The following is a 19,954-nucleotide window of genomic DNA, read 5'->3' on the forward strand; positions in this document are numbered from 1 at the left end:
CCATATTCTTTCTTCTATATCACAAAGTTAATAATGCTCTCATGTCTTGGATGAGTTCATTACTGCCATCTTGCCAAGCTTCATTCTCGTAGCTGCCTAAGTTAATAATAGCTTCAGTTTCTAGGCTGGCAGTTGTAGCTCAGAGTGGAGGGGCTCTGGGCAACAGAGTGGACACAGGACTCTGGGGTACTGCTTGCCCTGAGTGCCCCTTCTACCCTTCTACACCATCTACAGAGCCTTGCAAGAATAATTGCATTTATTTGCCAAGCAACTGGTACACCAGGCATTACAGAAGAGGCTTCACGTGCTCTCTCTCTAATCCTTGTAGCAATTCCATAAGCAGGTATCTTATCTTCATTTCACAGATGAGGCTGGGCAAAGTAAATGACATGCCAAACCAAAACAGCTAGTCAGGGGTGAACCTTGCCCTTCACATTGTAACGCCTCATGGCAGGAATCCAGGGCCAGTATGCACGACGGAGAAAAGCAGAGGGTGGTGAGGTTATCGATTAGTTTACTATCCACAAGGCAGGCAATCTGGGAAAACTAAACACTGGACCACGGGGTGGGACAATGAAAGGAGAGAGACCCTTATCATCTCAAATTTTCAAAAGAAATCACCTAAGGTCATAGAACTATGCAAATACATAGCACGGGTTATGGTTCCTGGAAAAAACGACTTTGAATCTATACTTGAATGCACTGAGATTATTGATTCACCCGCATCCAGTGTATATTATTAAGCATGTAGGTCTAATTCATTGCATCTGAAATAGCCCCATGGAGTCTGATTCTCCAGCTATTGGCTGTGGCAGAAGATTCTCTTCAGATCGTGTCGTTACATGGCAGGTGATGCTACAGGAAAGATTTTGTTAACCATACTCTCAAAAGAGAGGTGCATATTCATATGAAATCTTTAAATACGTTTTTTAGCTCCAGTGTCCCTGCCCCTTCCCACCCTCCCCTCCCCTTCCTGTTCTGGATGTTAAACTTTTACACACACAGCTCTAATGACCCACTAATGCATTTGGGTTAATACACACAGGCTCCTGAACTCCAGGGCAATGACCTGAACCCCATCTATTAATTTGACCATGAGAGAGGTTCAAGATAGAGCAGTTGCAATAATTCTTTCCGCTGGGGATAAGGGGAAGTACAAGACTAAGAATAGCTGCATATATAAATAAAACACAGCCTCTTCCTATCTGTCAGGGAGACCAGGCAGCCACGTGAGCCAGCTCCTTGCTCACGTGGTAGCCATGACTCCTTCTAGGTCCGTGGATGGGTCCTTAATAATTAATCCTGGGCCTACTCAGCCAGAAAGTGCCTCCTAAATAACCTTCTGTCAATAGTGGTTTGAATAAAGACCAAGTTTTAAGTGTAAGAGTTTCCAGTTGATCGCCTTTGACCACCCCTTCCCTCCCTGTGCCTGCCTCCTCAGCAGGGCTCTGGTGAGACTATACAAGGGAGGGATTCCACCTAGTTGGCTATGGGCTAAATGGTGTACCCTCTCCCCCACCGGCCCAGAGGTAAATAATCCACCTGCCAATGCAGGAGATGAGGTTTCTATCCCTGGGTTGGGCAGATCCTCTGGAGAAGGAAGTAGCAACCTGCACCAGTATGCTTGCCTGGAAAATCCCATGGACAGAGGAGCCTGGTTGGCTGCAGTCCATGGGGTCAATGAGAGCCAGACATGACTTATCAACTAAACAACCACAACCCCAAATTCAGGTGAAATTGAAGTTCTAATCCCCATTATCTCAGACTGTGACTTTATTTGGAGATATGGTTTTAAAGAGGCAAAATGAGGTCATATGAGTGGGCCCTAGTCCAGTATGGCAGGTGTCTTTTTCAGTTCAGTTCAGTTGCTCAGTTGTGTCCAACTCTTTGCGACCCCATGAACCACAGCACGCCAGGTCTCCTTGTCCATCACCAACTCCCGGAGTCCACTCAAACCCATGTCCATCGAGTAAGTGATGCCATCCAGCCATCTCATCCTCTGTCGTCCCCTTCTCCTCCTGCCCTCAATCTTTCCCAGCATCAAGGTCTGTTTAAATGAGTCAGCTTTTCGCATCAGGTGGCCAAAGTATTGGAGTTTCAGCTTCAACATCAGTCCTTCTAATGAACACCCAGGACTGATCTCCTTTAGGAGGGACTGGTTGGATCTCCTTGCAGTCCAAGGGACTCTCAAGAGTCTTCTCCAACACCACAGCTCAAAAGCATCAATTCTTCGGCACTCAGCTTTCTTTATAGTCCAACTCTCACATCCATACATGACTACTGGAAAAACCATAGCCTTGACTAGATAGACCTTTGTTGGCAAAGTCATGTCTCTGCTTTTTAATATGTTGTCTAGGTTGGTCATAACTTTTCTTCCAAGGAGTAAGTGTCTTTTAATTTCATTGCTACAGTCACCATCTGCAGTGATTTTGGAGCCCATAAAAATAAAATCAGCCACTGTTTCCCCATCTATTTGCCATGAAGTGATGGGACCAGATGCCATGATCTTAGTTTTCTGAATGTTTTGTTTTAAGCCAACTTTTTCAGTCTCCTCTTTCACTTTCATCAAGAGGCTCTTTAGTTCTTCTTCACTTTCTGCCTCAAGGGTGGTGTCATCTGCATATCTGAGGTTATTGATATTTCTCCCGGCAATCTTGATTCCAGCTTGTGCTTCCTCTAGCCCAGCGTTTCTCATGATGTACTCTGCATATAAGTTAAATAAGCAGGGTGACAATATACAGCCTTGACGTACTCCTTTTCCTATTTGGAACCAGTCTGTTGTTCCATGTCCAGTTCTAACTGTTACTTCCTGACCTGCATACAGGTTTTTCAAGAGGCAGGTCAGGTGGTCTGGTGTCCTTTTAAGAAGAGGAGATTGGAGGACTTCCCCAGTGGCCCAGCGGTTAAGCCTCTGTGCTTCTACTGCAGGGGATGTGGGTTCGACCCTTGGTCAGTGAACTAAGTCCCACATGTGGCACAGTATGGCCAAAAGAAAAAACGGAGAGAACAGGAACCTGGGACACAGACTCACATGGAAGAAAGGCCATGTGAGGACACTGAGGGAAGATAGCCATCTACCAGCCAAGGAGAGAAGCCTCAGAAGCAACGCACCCTGTCAACACCTTGATTTAGACTTTGAGCCTCCAGAACTGAGGGAAAATACATTACTGCTATTTAAGTGACTCAGTCTGTGGTGCTTCATTACAGCAGCTCTAGCAAACGATAAACAATTCTACTCATCTGCAGAGAACAGAGTTTCAGTGTGGATTGGGAGTAGGGACGGAAACTAACCATTATTTAGCACTGATACATGCAGAACACTGATCCATGAGATCTCATTTAATCCACCCAACAGCTGGAGATGCTCATACTTCCGTAGCAGTGAGCTCTCTTTACAAAGGGTTTCTGTGCACTTACTTTTTCAACAGTTGCAAAGTTTTCAATCATTATACATACGTACACTGCGAATCTCACTTGTTGTGGCATGACCAGGAAACAATGACCTGGAGACTAAGAACTGAAAAGAGAAGCAATGCGCCCAAGTCCAGGAATCTCAGAATCTAGTCAAAGGTGCGCTACTTCTCCCCAGGAAAAGACATCTCTGCCCATGAATGCAGGATGCTGAATTCCACTTCCAGGGTCAATAAACTGTTTAAACTCATGTACAGACCCAGCAGGGAATCAAGAGCCTCAGCTTATAAGCCACTAGCATGGAGGACTTCAGTAGAATCCTGGTAGAGAAGAGAAGATGGAGCAGAAAGAAGGGAAAACAGAGGTGGGAGAAAGGGAGGGAGAGGAGACGGGGATGGAGAGAGGAGGACAAAGGAGGCAAGACAAGAGGATGAGGAGTGAGGAGAGGAGAATGAGGGGAAGACAGAAGGCAAAATAGAAGAGAAGAAGCAGGATAGCAGAAAGGGAGTGGAGACGGAAAAGAATAGGAGAGAGGAGGGGAGAATGTGGGAGGAGAGAAGGGAGAAAGGCATCGGAGGAGACAGTGGGGAGAAGGGAGGAAGGGACCGCCTGGGGCTGAGCTCTGTCTGTGTCTGATCCAGGCGGGTTTAACACGCGGTGGCTGGCGGATCCAAGTCCTAACCTCAGAAGTGTGGTCAATACTTGGAGGCTCAGATATGAGGACATTTAGCACATGTATTTCCTGCAAACATGCAAAATAAATATTTAAACCTCTCATTGACATTATGAGGCAGGATATCCTAAAGAACTCCTAGGGCTCAGGGAAATTATTAGTGTGAAATCCACAGGTATTAAAACAGATACAACTGTCCTAGTTCCTTACATGGGATTCCTTTTTTGTTGCTGAATTTTAGGGAACGTAAAAATACTTGTCAGGGCATTTGCATATTTCCTCCTGATCTTGATAATCCTGCTCCTTTCTCAAACTTACTTCCTACAAGGGGATGGAAGAGGAAGCAGGGAACACATGAGGTAAATCCCAATGGGGTATCAGTTTCACTTATCAGCAAGTCATTGAAAACACTGCTTCACAGGAATGTAAACATGGATGTTTATGTGGAATGCAAAACTTCATGTATTCATAATTGGTTATCTCGGGCAAGTTACTTTAACTCTCTTAGTCTCAATTTCCACATCCAAAAAAAATCTATTAAGAGCAGTTGGGAAGTGATATAACATATGTAAACCCCTAGCATTTAAGAGGTTCTTGACAAATACTAGGTCCTTTCCCTTCTTCCATTGACAGTTAGCCCTCCTCTGAGTTCCCACAGTTTTCCCCTTCTCCTTCATCTCACAAATATTTTTTCATAGCTGCAGGCGTGCTCAGTTGCTCAGTCATGTCCGACTCTTTGCGACCCCATGGACTGTAGCCCGCCAGGCTCCTCTGTCCACGGGATTCTTCCGCCAAGAATACTGGCGTGGGTTGCCATTTCCTTCTCCAGAGGATCTTCCTGACTCAGACACTGAACCCTTGTCTCCTGTGTCTCCTGAAATGGCAGGCAGATTCTTTACCAGTGAGTCACCAGGGAAGACCCCCTTTTCACAGTTACATGTCTGTATTTCTAATTTTTAGAAGTAGGGTGTGTGTTTCTTCAGAGTAGGGACTGGGAAGCCTTGCATGCTGCAGTCCACATGGTCGCAGAGTCGGACACGACTGAGTGACTGAACAAAACACAAAGGGACCGCAACCTCTTCCTTTCTGGTTCCCAGGCTGCGGCACCAGGAGGGGAAGACGGAAGGTAAGATAGAACAGAAGCAGGGAGGGGAGCAGAAAGAGAGTGAAGACAGGAAAGAAGAGAGGAGGGGAGGATGTAGGAGGAGAGGAGGCATCAGAGGAGCGGGCAGGGAGCCGGCAAGTGCGGCCGTCCGGGGCTGAGCTGGGAGCCGGTGCTCCTGAAGCAGTGGCAGATGAACCCATCAAACATCTCTTTTCCAAATGGTCCTGTGATGCCTGTGACAGCTTTTGTAATAGGAATTAGCTCTCTTCTCCCTCCTCAATTGAGAGCCCCTTGAATTCCAAACTTTCCGTCTTACCCACTTTTTCATACCCTGGGTACGTAGTGCCTGTAGAAGAAGTGGTAGGGCCTCTACAAATATTTGTGAAATGGATTTTACTTCGATTTGAGATGGAACCAAAGCTAATATTGACCAGTTTCACAGTTGGCATGCATAACAGAAGAAAGAGGCCTAAGAGTGTAACATCAGAAATTGCTCAGAATTGCTCTGGCTTGGCCGGGTCCAGACTTGTGTGGGCAGATGCTCCTGGTCTTGGTGTCCTATCACAGAGCGTGGTGGGATGTCCAGACCACCAGGTGCTCAGAGGAAAGGCCACAGTAGGTAGTCAGTCACTTACTATAATGGAGGCCGGATTCCCCACATCTCGCAGGATTTAGAGATGATTTCTACTCCATTCCCTGGTGGTTCAGATGGTAAATAATCTGCCTGCAATGCAGGATACCTGGGTTTGATCCCTGGGTCAGGCAGATCCCCTGGAGAAGGGAATGGCACCCCATTCCAGTCTTCTTGGCTAGAGAATGCCATGGGCAGAGGAGCCTGGTGGGCTACAGTCCATGGGGTTGCAAAGAGTCAGACTCGACCGAATGACTAACAGGTCCACTTTCTAATTCACTGAAATGGGGCCCCCTCTGGGCAGTCTTCTGGAGTGTTCAGTCCTGGCAACATTGGTCTCTCTCTTCTCTGTGCTCCTGCTATAGCTGGAGACAAAAAGTCTCATAGCTTTATCCCTATCACAGGATGTTCACTGTTGGTGTTTTTATCTTACTTGGTAGATGCCACCAGAGCTTTTAAAAAGATGATCAGGTTTTCCTGTGAAACAGGCACAAGCTCCCACTTCTGGGAGCTGGCCTCTTGCCAGCTACCAGTTACACTGCCCTAGGCACTGACTTTGCCTTGGGGGTCTCAGCTTCCTATATGTAAATTGGGCTAAGAATCCCTGCTTCCACGAGATGACGTGTATAAAGTGCTCGACATCAGGCCTTGTGCATAGTAGGTGCCCTATAAACGCAACCTGCCTTCCCTTTCCTCTCCTTGCCCTCTTTAGAAGTCTGACTTTTCTGTAAGACTCTCAAGGACCTCAAACAGAGCCTGATAAAGGGTAGATGTTCAGGATTTATTTTTATAATGAATGAGTGTCAGACTCTACAGAATGCTCTCCCCCACACCTCCCCACCAAGCCTCCAAAAGACCCTCATACAGACTGTACAGACTGTCCCTTCAAACACAGATATAGTCTGTGCTAGAATAAATGTGGAAAGAATCAGAAAAATGTAAATAATTCAAATAGGTGGTACAAATCAAGGAGCGTGTTTTTTTTTTTTTTCATGTTGCAAAGCAGGTTTAATTATAATTATGGTTTAAAAAAAGATTTTCAGTAGAGTGTGCATCTGAGTGTCTCAGGCATTAAAAAAAAACAAAAAAAACAACAACATGTTTTGGAGAAGAATCCAGGAATGATGTTTACTTTCTCTATAGGGAAAGAGTAGCAACTACCTCTCTGTCATCAGCTCCAATTTCCTGGCTTGTGACCCTTTCCCAATAAGCTAGGGGTTGGGGTGGGGGTTCCAGGATCCTGCAGAAGGTACTAGAAGCCACACATGCGTGCATGCTAGGTTGCTTTGCTTCAGTCATGTCTCTTTGCGACCCTATGGACTGTAGCCTACCAGGCTCCTCTGTCCCTGGGATTCTCCAGGCAAGAACCCTGGAGTGGGTTGTCATTCCCTCCTCCAAGGGATCTTCCTGACTCAGGGATCGAACCCACATTTCTTATGTCTCCTGCATTGGCAGGCAGATTCTTTACCACTAGTGCCACTAAGAAGCCACACAGGCTGTCATAGCTCTGCTTGTTCTCCACACCTCCCAGCTCCTAGGACCCTCCGTGGGCAGTGAGGGGGCTGGACACACAGCCAGCGGAGATCTCCTACCTGCTCCCTGCCAACACCACCAGCAGCATCAGGATGCCGCCGCCCACCAGGGCGGTTTTGAATTTAGGGGTTTAAGGTGGGGAGGATCTTTCCCAGACCTGGTCCCCTGTGTCGTCCATTCCCCAGGGCTAGGGTGCTATCTGCGGTGGTGTGTGGAGTGCTGGACTAGGGATCAGGACACAGGAGTCTGAGGACTGTTCGGCCTGGCCTCCGCTTGCCGTGTGACCCTGGACAAGGCACTGTCCCCTTTCACCCCCAGTTTCCTCCTCTAAGTGAAGGTTTGGGTCAGATGACGCTGTGTGAGATGAGTTTCTCTGATCCAGTGAGCTTCCAGTGGCCCACAGCAGGAGACCTGGCCATTTCCCAAGCAGGGGCCCTGAGAGAGGTACCTGGACATTTGTTCTCTAGTGACCCTGGGAAGTGGGCTCTCCTGTCGCTCCTTTGCAGGAAAACGAAAACTGAGAGAGGCTGGGGTAATCAGCCTACCCAGGGCCACACAGCTAGAACACGGTCACCAGGGTGGGTTTCAGAGGAGGATGAAGAATGGCAATGTCTGGCGCCGGGGGCAGCCTGGCCACTGAGTTGTCCAGAGGGGGACACGGCTGGTGGAGAGCAGGGAACATGTCACACGCCTGGGCTCCGGGGAGGGAACACGGACCTGAGCCCCCAGGCCCAGCCTCGAGGCCAGGCCCTGGGGCTCCTATGTGCCTGGTGACACTTGGAGAAATCACTGTGTCTCTGAGTCTCAGTTGTCCTCATTTCTGTGTGTGTGTGTGTGTGTGTGTGTGCCACCCTGCGCAGCATGTGGGATCTCAAGTTCCCGACCAGGGACTGAACCTGTGTCCCTGCAGTGGAAGCATGGAGTCCTAACCACCAGACCACCAGGTAAGTCCCTTCCTCATCTTTAAAGCAGGGATAACCACCTCTCCTCCGCCCAGCTCGTAGGCTTGTTGAAAAGATCAAATGAGAAGAGGGTCTGAAAGCAGCGGCTTACAATTCTCAAAAGTGCAAGTCTCACCACTGACTTGTTCTGTGGTCCCTTGAGCCTCAGGTTCTCTGCCTGTGACATGCGGACCCTCAGTCCTGCCTCCCAGGGGTGTGTGTGTGTGTGCGTGTGTGTGTGTCAGGGGAGTGACCGCGTGTGTGTATGTGTGTGTGTGTGTCGGGGGAGTGACCGCGTCTGAGGGGTCAGACCTGCCCGGTGCTCCCAGCGACAGCCACTGTGACTGGGAACACGCGGGGGTCGAGAATCGCTCTCCACGTTTCCTGAAAGTGCAGGGCTGCAGGCACGTAGTTCTCAAGCTTTCTCCCCCACCACACCACTCTGGGGGCTGGAGAGCTTGCTCTGTCTTCTCCTCAGGACCTGGGGTTTTGTCTCTCTGCTCTGACAGGCTTGGCCCACAGCTTGCCTTACCCATGTTTCTAGAACCTTCCAACCAGCCTCCCTGTGGCAGGTCCCCGGAATGCAGGAACTTTCTGCCTCCCAGGGCCAAGCCATGTGTGCATGGGGTGTGGTCCACAGATGCCAGGGGTGATAGGATTTCAGCCAAAAGAAGCAAGGTTCTGAGTCCTGGGGATTACACGCCGACCACAGGTCCTTTCCGGGGACGTTTTCTCCTGCACCAACTAGAAAATGGAGCTGGCTTTAGGTCCTATTTGTGGCCAAGTTGTGACTGAAAACAGGCTGGGTCTGTTCCCAGTCGCTTCCCAGTTTAGTGAGAGCACGGCTGTGTCACCCCGAACGTTTGGAGGGTTGCTTCCTCACAAAATGTCACACGCATATGAGAGCGGAGGAACCCGGGACCCTGAGTGGACAGAGTGTGAAGGAGGGACGGGAAACGAGGAGTCAGGCAGGGCTCCTCGGCTCTGGTTGTTCACATACTGGGGCCCCATGGCCACCACCGGGCACCCACCGTCCTCCTGAGGCCATTGGAATCAGAACTTCCCAGGCTGGGCTCTGCGGTCAGCATTTTCCAGCAGCCACAGAGGACCTTTTTATTTACACTTACTCCTCACATGCAGGTCACCACAGGAGCACTCGTCACGGGCTGCATTTCTACCAGGTCTCTCCAACCGCAGACCCCGTACTACACAGCCTCCCAGACCCACCCAGAAATCCAGGCTCTGCAAGCTCCCCATGGCTCCACCCACCACAAACTATTCCCATGTAACTTACCCCCGCCCTCACCCCATCACCATGTCCCATAACCTCCTGCGATTTCATTTTCCCATTTGGCATTTAGTTTTGATGTTCAGGGCATTAAGGACCCATCGCTTCCCCCAGGCTATTTCGCTCTGAAGCAGTGAAATAGCTTAGCAATTTGGGAGCCATGCAAAATGCATTGTTTTGCTGGGGGATGCCTGTGAGGGGAAACCCGACTTTCTTTGCTCCTAAATCGGAGTGTAAATGTAGCGGATTTCATATCAGGATTTTTTTTCCAGAGTCTTGTTAGTCATGAGGCCAGAAGCCCTTCCCCGTGGACTGTGCTCCATGCAGCAAGACAAAGATGGACATTGTAGACCAGGCAGGTCCCCCGGAAGCACACGCTGGGGGCTCGCAGAGACCCAGGTTCAAACTTGGGCTCCACCCCTTCCCTGTCGCAGTTGTGTGGCCTGGGCATTCTCCTCTGGAAAACCTCCATCACCTCTGATTGTAGCATTCACTATGGATACCTAAGAGGATGACGCCAAAGGCCTCACACATTGTTTACCCAGAACCAAAACCAGTAGCTGTTATTACTAAATGCTGGAGATAATTATTATGTGACTGCAATAATTTTGCAAGTTCAGGTCCTTTGACTGTACCTGCGATGTTCACAGGAGCCCCTGGGGCAGTGAGGACCACACTGGCCATTCTAGGAAAGTCTTCTCTCTAGACAGCCTGGCCTTCAAATGCCATCTGTGAGCATCAGGCTGAGGGAACGGAATGTAAAATGTGCTGGTGCCCATGTACTGCTGTCAGAGGCGCTGGTTCCACTGGCCGGGGGTTGGTGCAGGCTGGGGTGTCTGCTAAGCTCCCCAGGGGATTCCAGAGAACAGCTGGGCTGAGAGCCTCTGCTCAATTCTTCACTCTTCCCTTTTCTGTCTCAGTCTTCTCCTCATTCAGATGGGTGACTGTCACCTGGAGACAATCTCCAGACTCAGGGCAACACAGATGTGCTCTCAGTACAGTGGGATGAGTCGGTGGGAGCTGACCCATCTGTTTTCAGTCACATCCATGCCTCCCTGTTTTCTAGCCCCACCTTCATACGTTTAATGGCGATCATTTACTGGGCACCTACTTTGTGTCCAGCACTGCAGTGAGGCAGGTGGTGGTACCACCCTGCCCTCAGGGAGCTGCCATTCTGAGTGCAGGGCTGAGGGTGGGAATTTGAAGATGGAGCACGGTGTGTGAGAGACAAAAGGGGGAAGAGTGGTCAGGATGAGAGCAGAAAAGGAGGCAGGATGACATTCATGACACAAAAATCCGTGGAGAGGCAGGATAACATGGCCTTGGTCAAGGAACACGACTGCTGGAACTGAAGTGCCAGGGTTCAAATCCTGCCTCAGCCACTTACAAGCTCTGTGACTCTGGGTTATGTACTTAAATACCTCTGTGACTTGGAATCCCCATCTCCAAACTGGAGATGATGCTAACTTCCAAGAGCTTTTGTGACAATTCAGTTAGTTAATTCATGCAAGGTGGTGGCTCAGATGGTATAGAATCTGCCTGCAATGCAGGAGACCCAGGTTTGATCCCTGGGTCGGGAAGATCCCCTGGAGAAGGGAATGGCTACACACACTGGTATTTTTGTCTGGAGAATGCCATGGACAGAGGAGCCTGGTAGGTGGTCTACAGTCCATGGGGTCACAGAGAGTCAGATACAGCTGAGCAACTAACACTTTCACTTTGCTCAATTCATGCAAACCACTCAGAAGAGTGCCTGCAACACATTAAGTAGTACATAAACATTTGATATTATCATGGTATTGGTTCAGCATCATCTACAAAATAGGGATAACAGCATTTCTAACTAGAACACCCTTGTGAAGGTTAAAGGAGAGAGTAGAGCTGGAATATGCATGACAATACCTGATATCCTGATAACGTGGTAAACAGGCCGTTCAAGTTCACTGTCACCATTTTCATGTTTAATCATTACCTGTGCCGGGCAGAGGATAAGCCACTTGGAGCAAAGCTGTGAACAACCGACTGTCTCCAGGAAATGAGACAAGCTCTCCCTGGGGAAGTGCCCTGCTCTGCAGGAATGCAAGGCCAGGGCTGAACAGCGCCCCCTGCAGGACAGCTGGATGAGGTGCCCCGGCAGGCCAAGAATCTAAGATTCTGTGCAATGTGCTGGGCTGTCCTCAGTCCTGTCTGATTCTTCGCGACCCTATAGACTGTAGCCCACCAGGCTCCTCTGTCCATGGGATCCTCCAGGCAAGAATACTGGAGTGGGCTGCCATGCCCTCTTCCAGATCCATGATTCTATCTGTCTAACCTCTATCGGTTTCAGCCCATCAATAAAACTTTTCACGAACACATCCTGGAGGCTTTGATCCCAGACAGTAATCCTCCTCTTCCTGTTTTCCTGCCTCTGCAGAGAGACACCAAATCCAGACATCTCCTGCCCTAGGAGCTGACGACGCTTACAAAGAGTGTGTCATTCAAGGGTGTAAAGTCCCCTCGAGTTGGCTCCTCAGCCTGCTCTGCCCTCACAGCGGAAGGGACACCAGTGGCCCTGTGCACCAACTGAGGGCCCAGCAGGGCTGGTGGGCAACTCTCCAGGCAGGCACCTCTGAAGACGGGGACTGAGACCCAGCTCGGGAACCGCAGTGTCTGCGGAAGCATCCAGTCTCTCCTCTCCCCTCTCTCTCCCTGGGTGCAGTTCATCGGTGCCCACTAAAAATAGCAGTGGTTATTTGGGGGAAATACACCGCATTCTGTCTCTGGGGATGCCAGTGCAAGAAGGCTCTTTCAAAAATAGAACCCCAATCAGGTACGCTGCCTAGCTCCTCACCTCCCCAACCAGTCCTGGAAAGATCCTTCAGAAAGACCCAGGGACAACAGAGCAGGTCCGCGTGCGGGAGAGGGTCGGAGCTGGTAGGCTCACCCAGGCTGTCTTCTTCCACATCCCTTCTCCTGGTTCCACTTTAAAAAAAAATCCATTTTCCCTTGATTTAAAAATATAGATTTATTTTAGATATAATGAAAAACACTGAAAGGTAATCTCACCAACTAGAAATAATCACTGATTTTAGTCTGTTCTTCATTTCTCTCTTCTCTATAACACACACACACACACTCTGTAACACTCACAGATGCATACATTTATAGAATCGAGATACTGCGTTTTGTCCTTTCTTTTTCCTACTGACCATCACATCAAAGGTATTTTTCTTTGTCATTCAATATACTTCTCCAACTTGATTTTTTAATTTCAGTACAATATAGAGGTTAAGCACATATGTTTTGCTTCAGAAAGATCTGAGCTCAAGACCTAACTCTGTCACTTACAGGTTTTATGGCCACGGGCAGCTACTTACACTCTGTAAACCTCAGCTTTCACTTTTTTTTTTTTGGCAGCTTTCACTTTATGAAATGGGGTCAGTGATAGTACCCACCCTGTGATAGCTAGGAAGGTAAAGTGTGGCACTTTCCTCAAAACTACTCAGTAAATGCAGATAATAATGATACCACCACTGACAGGTAGCTCCACTGAACTAGCATTGAGTTAATGATGCGCCTGTTGATACATATTTTGCTTATTTCCAAAGCCCTCATTCTCCTGCCACTCCTCCCTTCTCTGGGAGGCCCTGGAATTCATAGAGGGGGCTAAGATGGTGGCCTCCTGCTTAGAAATCTTGCAAATGAGTAACAGATTAGCTGGTGAGTAGGGGTAGGGTGGAGGTTGGGGTGGGGAGGGGCAGGCTGGCAAAGATTTACCCAGGTTATCTCCCAAAGAGACCTGCCTCTTGCCTCCACCACCAAGCCTTGCAAAAGTTCTGGAATGCTGGGGCCAAGCCAGGCTCCCTTTGCAGACACCCTTCCCTGGTGTGAGTCAGGGCCCTATGCCTCCAGCCCAAAGTAATGCCTGGACAATGGGGTTCCTTTTCTGATTCTCAGCCAGATTCCATCCTGATCACCTTTCTTCTCTGTTATCCAATTCCCTAGGAAGCTGAGATATTTTTTACCCCACTTATATCCTTTCATTGAGCCTAGAAGTATTACAAGCTGGGCCTTGACGAAGAAAACAAGGCTCAGAGAGGTTTGGTGACATCTCCGTGGTCACACAGCTAGTCATTAATCAACTTCATTTAGAAGTTTGTTAAGGGTTAAACTGTGTCTGCCCCAAACTCATATGTTGACACTTTAACCCCCAGCACCTCAGAATGTGACTGCTCAGTCATGTTGGATTGTTTGTGACCCCATGGACTGTAGCTGACCAGGCTCCTCTGTCCCTGGGATTCTCCAGGCATGAATACTGGAGTGGGTAGTCATTTCCTCCTCCACGATGTCATGTGGGTGGATCCCAATCCAATATGACTGGAATAAGAGATTAGGACAACACAAACAGAGAAACAATCAAATAAGGACACAGTGAGGAGGCACCCACCTGTAACTCAAGGAGAGGGGCCTCATAAGAAACCAAACCTGCTGGCACTTTGATCTTGGACTTCTAGTCTCCACAGTTTCGAAAAAAATAAATTTCTGTTGTTTAAAACACCCAGTCTGTGGTATTTTGCTATAGCGGCCCTAGCAAATTAATATGAAGCTTAAAAAACAAAACCAGAACTCTTAACAGTTTATAAGTTTCCAAAGTAGTTTCATATTTTTGATTCTTTTTATTTTTACACTGATCCTGGGAGGCAGGAAGAATATTTTAATTTCTGTATAGTTGGAGGGGATTAACGAAGTTTTGTCTGTAAAGTGCTTGGCCTACTGCCTGGCAAGCAGAGGTAACTGATTATTCTCACCTCAAGTATTTGTACTTGCCATGGATTCTGAGACTTAGCAAGAGTGGGTGTTATAAACTCCATATAGGGAAGGTCTGCCCAAGGGCTGGAAGGGCCACCTGAGGAGGGGGAGCTCCCATCACAGGACACGGGAGAACAGAAGCAGGACGGCCACTGGGTACCACACTGCAGAGCAGAGGTCCTCACTGTGACGCCAGAGGAGCAGCAGCACCCCCGGAAGCCTGCCGGAGATGCAAACTCTGGGGCTTTACCCTGCTGCTGTGCTCTGCTGAGTCGTGTCCGACTCTCTGTGACCCCGTGGACTGTAGCCCGCCAGGCCCCTCTGTCCATGGGGATTCTCCAGGCAAGAACACTGGAGTGGGTTGCCATGGCCTCCTCCAAGGGATCTTCCCAACCCAGGGACTGAACTCGCATCTCCGCATCTCCCACGTTGCAGGAGGATTCTTTACCATCTGAGCCACCAAGGAAGCCTGGGGCTTCCCTAGACCTCCTGAATCAGAGACAGGGCGGAGGCTCAGCAGGGTGTGTTTTGCCAGCCCTCCGGGTGATTCTAGTTCCCAGTGAAACCTGAGAACCAGTGAGCTGGGGACCCTGAGGAAAGGACAGGCAGACTGGAAAGGGCAAGATGACCTTCAGAGAGAAAGAGATTCAGGAAGACACTGACCACCCCCCCGCCCCACCCTGCCCCTTGTCTTTCAGAGGCCACGGCCACACAATTTCAGCGGAAACAGCTGGGGTTGACTTGTGTTCTCTAGTATCAGCTGATTGCTCATCCGTGAAGTTGGGAGAAAGCTACCCACTGCAGCTAGTGTCCCCCAGACCTGGCTGAGGTGACACATCAGTGCTGAAAATGGCCTTGGAGATTTCGCACCTTAGCAGATCTGGCCCAGAGAGGGCAAGGGTCATCCAAGGTCACACACTGAGGATGCAAGCCAGGCCTTCTAGGATTACTCCTTGTCATCACGCGGCCATGCTTGGTGTCCTTAAGGGATGTGAGCACCCAGCAAAACCACCGGGGGAAACTTCTGTGTGCATCCCACCTCTCTCTTGTTCAGCTGGCACATGGATGCCTTTCGATTCCAGGCTGATCATTCTTCACAGATGTTTCAGAGTCAAGGCAGTGCACGAGAGGACAAAGCTGTTGCTCTAGGCACAAGCACAGTCTCTGAATTTTGTGCCTGTCAATGCAGTTTCTGTTCACGTTGCAGGATTATCTTGCCTTGGAGACACTTCACCCAGGGCATTACAAGTGACTCATACTCTGGCTGCCTCAACACTCAGAGTCACTCCAAGAGACATTTGTCACACCAGGTTTAATCAGTCCTGGTAGTAAGTATGTTTGAAGGTCAGGCACTACTATGCCCCACATTGCTTTCTGACTTTATGGGAAAAGGCCATACTGCAGAGAGCCTGTAGGAAGAAGCTTTCCTTCTAACTGCTATAGCAGAGCCCACGACTAGGGCTGAAGGACATGAGTGGCTCTAGAAGTAGGACATCAGACAACACAGAAAACACTATCTTGGCTGGAAGATAGATGGGAAGTTTGGGCTTGGCCACTTGCTATTATATCATCTTGAGCCTGGGCCCCCAAATTTCAATTCCTAACAGTGATACCAATGCTGGTAGTCAAGGGACCACACTTTGAGAATCACCAGCAATAGTAACCTGTCTTGCCGTCTTCATGTCATTCTAGTGCTGGCTCATTTGGAGGATCTGTGTGCCAATACAGTTCTGCCATCTGCAGAACTTATCATCAGATCATCACTTCTCACCTCTGAGCCTCAGGCTTCCTATCTGTAAAACGGAAATAACAACTACTGTCTGCAGCTCAGAGTGGTCAAAGTCAAACAGAGAAACAAAGAAGGCAAGAGTCCCAGAAATTGTAAAGACTGTTCAAACACGACAGGAAGCAAACATTTAGGGCATGCCTACCTTAAGTCATGAACACCTTAAGTCACTAGGACTAGAGCTCTCTTCAAGAAAATTAGAGATACCAAGGGAAAATTTCATGCAAAGATGGGCTCGATAAAGGACAGAAATAGTATGGACCTGACAGAAGCAGAAGATATTAAGAAGAGGTAGCAAGAATACATAGAATTGTACAAAAAAGATCTTCATGACCCAGATAATCATGATGGTGTGATAACTCACCTAGAGCCAGATATCCTGGAATGTGAAGTCAAGTGGACCTTAGGAAGCATCACTACGAACAAAGCTAGTGGAGATGATGGAATTCCAGTTGAGTTATTTCAAATCCTAAAAGATGATGCTGTGAAAGTGCTACACTCAATATGCCAGCAAATTTGGAAAACTCAGCAGTGGCCACAGGATTGGAAAAGGTCAGTTTTCATTCCAATCCCAAAGAAAGGCAATGCCAAAGAATGCTCAAACTACCGCACAATTGCACTCATCTCACATGCTAGTAAAGTAATGCTCAAAATTCTCCAAGCCAGGCTTCAGCAGTACCTGAACCGTGAACTCTCAGATGTTCAAGCTGGTTTTAAAAAAGGCAGAGGAACCAGAGATCAAATTGCCAACATCTGCTGGATCATCGAAAAACCAAGAGAGTTCCAGAAAAACATCTATTTCTGCTTTATTGACTATGCCAAAGCCTTTGACTGTGTGGATCACAAAAAACTGTGGAAAATTCTGAAAGAGATGGGAATACCAGACCACCTGACCCGCTTCTTGAAAAACCTGTATGCAGGTCAGGAAGCAACAGTTAGAACTGGACGTGGAACAACAGACTGGTTCCAAATAGGAAAAGGAGTACGTCAAGGCTGTATATTGTCACCCTGCTTATTGAACTCATATGCAGAGTACATCGTGAGAAACGCTGGGCTGGAGGAAGCACAAGCTGGAATCAAGATTGCTGGGAGAAATATCAATAACCTCAGATATGCAGATGACACCACCCTTATGGCAGAAAGTGAAGAGTAACTAAAGAGCCTCTTGATGAAAGTGAAAGAGGAGAATGAAAAAGTTGGCTTAAAGCTCAACCTTCAGAAAGATCATGGCATCTGGTCCCATCACTTCATGGGAAATAGATGGGGAAACAGTGGAAACAGTGAGAGACTTTATTTTTTGGGGCTCCAAAATCACTGCAGATGGTGATTGCAGCCATGAAATTAAAAGACACTTACTCCTTGGAAGGAAAGTTATGACCAATCTAGACAGCATATTAAAAAGCAGAGACATTACTTTGCTGACAAAGGTCCATCTAGTCAAGGCTATGGTTTTTCCAGTGGTCACATATGGATGTGAGAGTTGGATGGTGAAGAAAGCTGAGCGCCAAAGAATTGATGCTTTTGAACTGTGTTGTTGGAGAAGACTCTTGAAAGTCCTTTGGACTGCAAGGAGATCCAATCAATCCATCCTAAAGGAGATCAGTTCTGGGTGTTCTTTGGAAGGCCTGATGTTGAAGCTGAAACTCCAATACTTTGGCCACCTGATGTGAAGAGCTGACTCATTCATAAAGACCCTGATGCTGGGTAAGATTGAGAGCAGGAGAAGGGGACGACAGAGGATGAGATGGTTGTATGGCATCACCGACTCAATGGACATGCGTTTGGGTGGACTCCGGGAGTTGGTGTTGGACAGGGAGGCCTGGTGTGCTGCAGCTCATGGGGTCGCAAAGAGTCGGACATGACTGAGCGACTGAACTGAACTGAACTGAACCTTATGTCAGAAGTTCTGTTAGATGTCAGGATATTGACATGAATAAACCAGAATTTCTGCTCTTAGGGAGCCCGTGTGGAAGACAGATAAATGAACCCCTGTTATAGCTGATGCAGTAGCGGAGATCACAGTAAGCTGTAGAAGCGTGGAGAAGAGATGGGCAAGTGGCTTAAGTTTGACTTTATCCTCAAGGCAAAAGGAAGCCTTCATGGGACTTAAAGATGGAAAGCAACCTCATCTTATTTGTTTTATGGGAAGATCACTGTGGGCTGGAGCATGCATCACCCATTGGGAGGGGCACGTCTAGAGGCAGAGAGGCAGAAAGACAGTGAGGAGGCTGCTGCAGTGATGCAGGAATGAGATGATGGAGAGAAGTAGATGAATTGGAGAGATTAGATGTGAAGGACCAAAAAGGTGGTAGAATCAAGAGAGTGCCCAGGTTTCTGGTTCACTGAGTGAGGTGGGGAGGACTGGGCAAGTGGATTAGGATGCAGTTAATAAGCCTCTGCTTCCTGGCTATGTCCCTGATGGCTCAGAGGGTAGAGAACTTGCCTGGAATTCAGTAGACACAGGAGATGTGGGTTCAATCCCTGGGCTGGGGAGATGCCCTGGAGGAGGGCATGGCAACCCACTCCTGTATTCTTGCCTGGGAAATCCCACGGACAGAGGAGGCTGGCAGGTTCCAGTCCGTGGGGTCGCACAGAGTCGGCCACAACTGAGCGACTAAGCTTGCATGCCTCCTGGCTGTGTCATGAATGGATACCTTGTCCTGTGTACCAATGCTACTCTGATTGCCAGGACCAGGACTCCCCCACTGTGAGGAACTGTTCCCCTATCTTCCCTCCCCTCGCCCTGGCATTCCTGAGCTCTGCTCTTCTCTACGCTCTGACATGCAGCTGTGTCCTTCCCGTCTGTGGAGTCATCACCAAAATGAACCACAGCAGCAATCAGCAAGCAATCTTTTTTTTTTTTTTTTCTTATACAATGCCTGGGAGTGCAGATAATGTTTGTGATTGTTGCAAAAATAATGGAATGAAAAGTGAGGCTTCTGCCAAAGAAAAGGAGGAAAATCTATTTAACTAAACTCAAGTGGTTCAGACCCACTTTGAGGTTTCTTAAACTGGGGCCTGCTAAGGTTCTCTGCCCTTCTAGCCTGCCTGGGGTGGGGAGCTGCTCGTGAGACCCAACCAGGGTGGCCCGGCACACAGTGATGGCCCGTGGACGCTTGGGGAATCACTGTTACAGTGGAATTCTTCTGGCATCTGCTTTGTGCATTAGTGATAGGCAGCTCTCTGGGCTTCTCACTCACAGCTTACCTCCTAGCCAGTGGAGAAGGTGTTCACAGAGGACTAGAGGAGACTCATAATGATAAGAGAGCTGGCTGTATCCCTGACTGTGCTAAAACAAGCCTATTGTTTTATTAATAATCCATCCTCTCAACTGTCCTGAAAAGTGGGTATTATTAATCCCATTTTACAGAGGAAGAAAATAGAGGGGAAAGTTAATGATGACTCACAGCTAATAAACAGCAAAACTGGGATTCTAGCCCAGGTTACTTGATGCAACAGCCCATGACTGAGGTAGAATCAAAAAGATAGATAACAATAAGTGTTGGTGAGGGTGTGGAGCAATCAGGACTCTCATACATTGCTGATGGGAACACAAAATGCTACAGGCACTTGAAAACAGTCTGGCAGTTCTTCAAAGGGTTAAACAGATTTGCTATGTGCTCCTCTAATTCCTCACCTAGGTATTAGTATACTCCTAAGAGAAATGAAAATATGCATCCACAAGAAATCTGTATATGAATGTTCATAACAGCATTATTCATAATAGTAAAAAAGTGAAAGGAACCCAGATGTCTGTCAACTGAGGAACTGATAAATAAAATGTGGTATATCCATTCA

General features: G+C 48.2%; 1 protein-coding gene across 1 annotated transcript in view; it reads right to left on the reverse strand.

The window, feature by feature from the left end:
- TENM4 (teneurin transmembrane protein 4) overlaps nt 1-19,954 on the reverse strand; it is an 848,025-nt gene that overhangs the window by 548,193 nt on the left and 279,878 nt on the right. The window lies entirely within an intron of this gene.

This window comes from Giraffa tippelskirchi, chromosome 10, assembly GCF_054371585.1.
Source record: "Giraffa tippelskirchi isolate mGirTip1 chromosome 10, T2T-mGirTip1v1.2.pri, whole genome shotgun sequence".
In the NCBI taxonomy this organism is placed as follows: domain Eukaryota; kingdom Metazoa; phylum Chordata; class Mammalia; order Artiodactyla; family Giraffidae; genus Giraffa; species Giraffa tippelskirchi.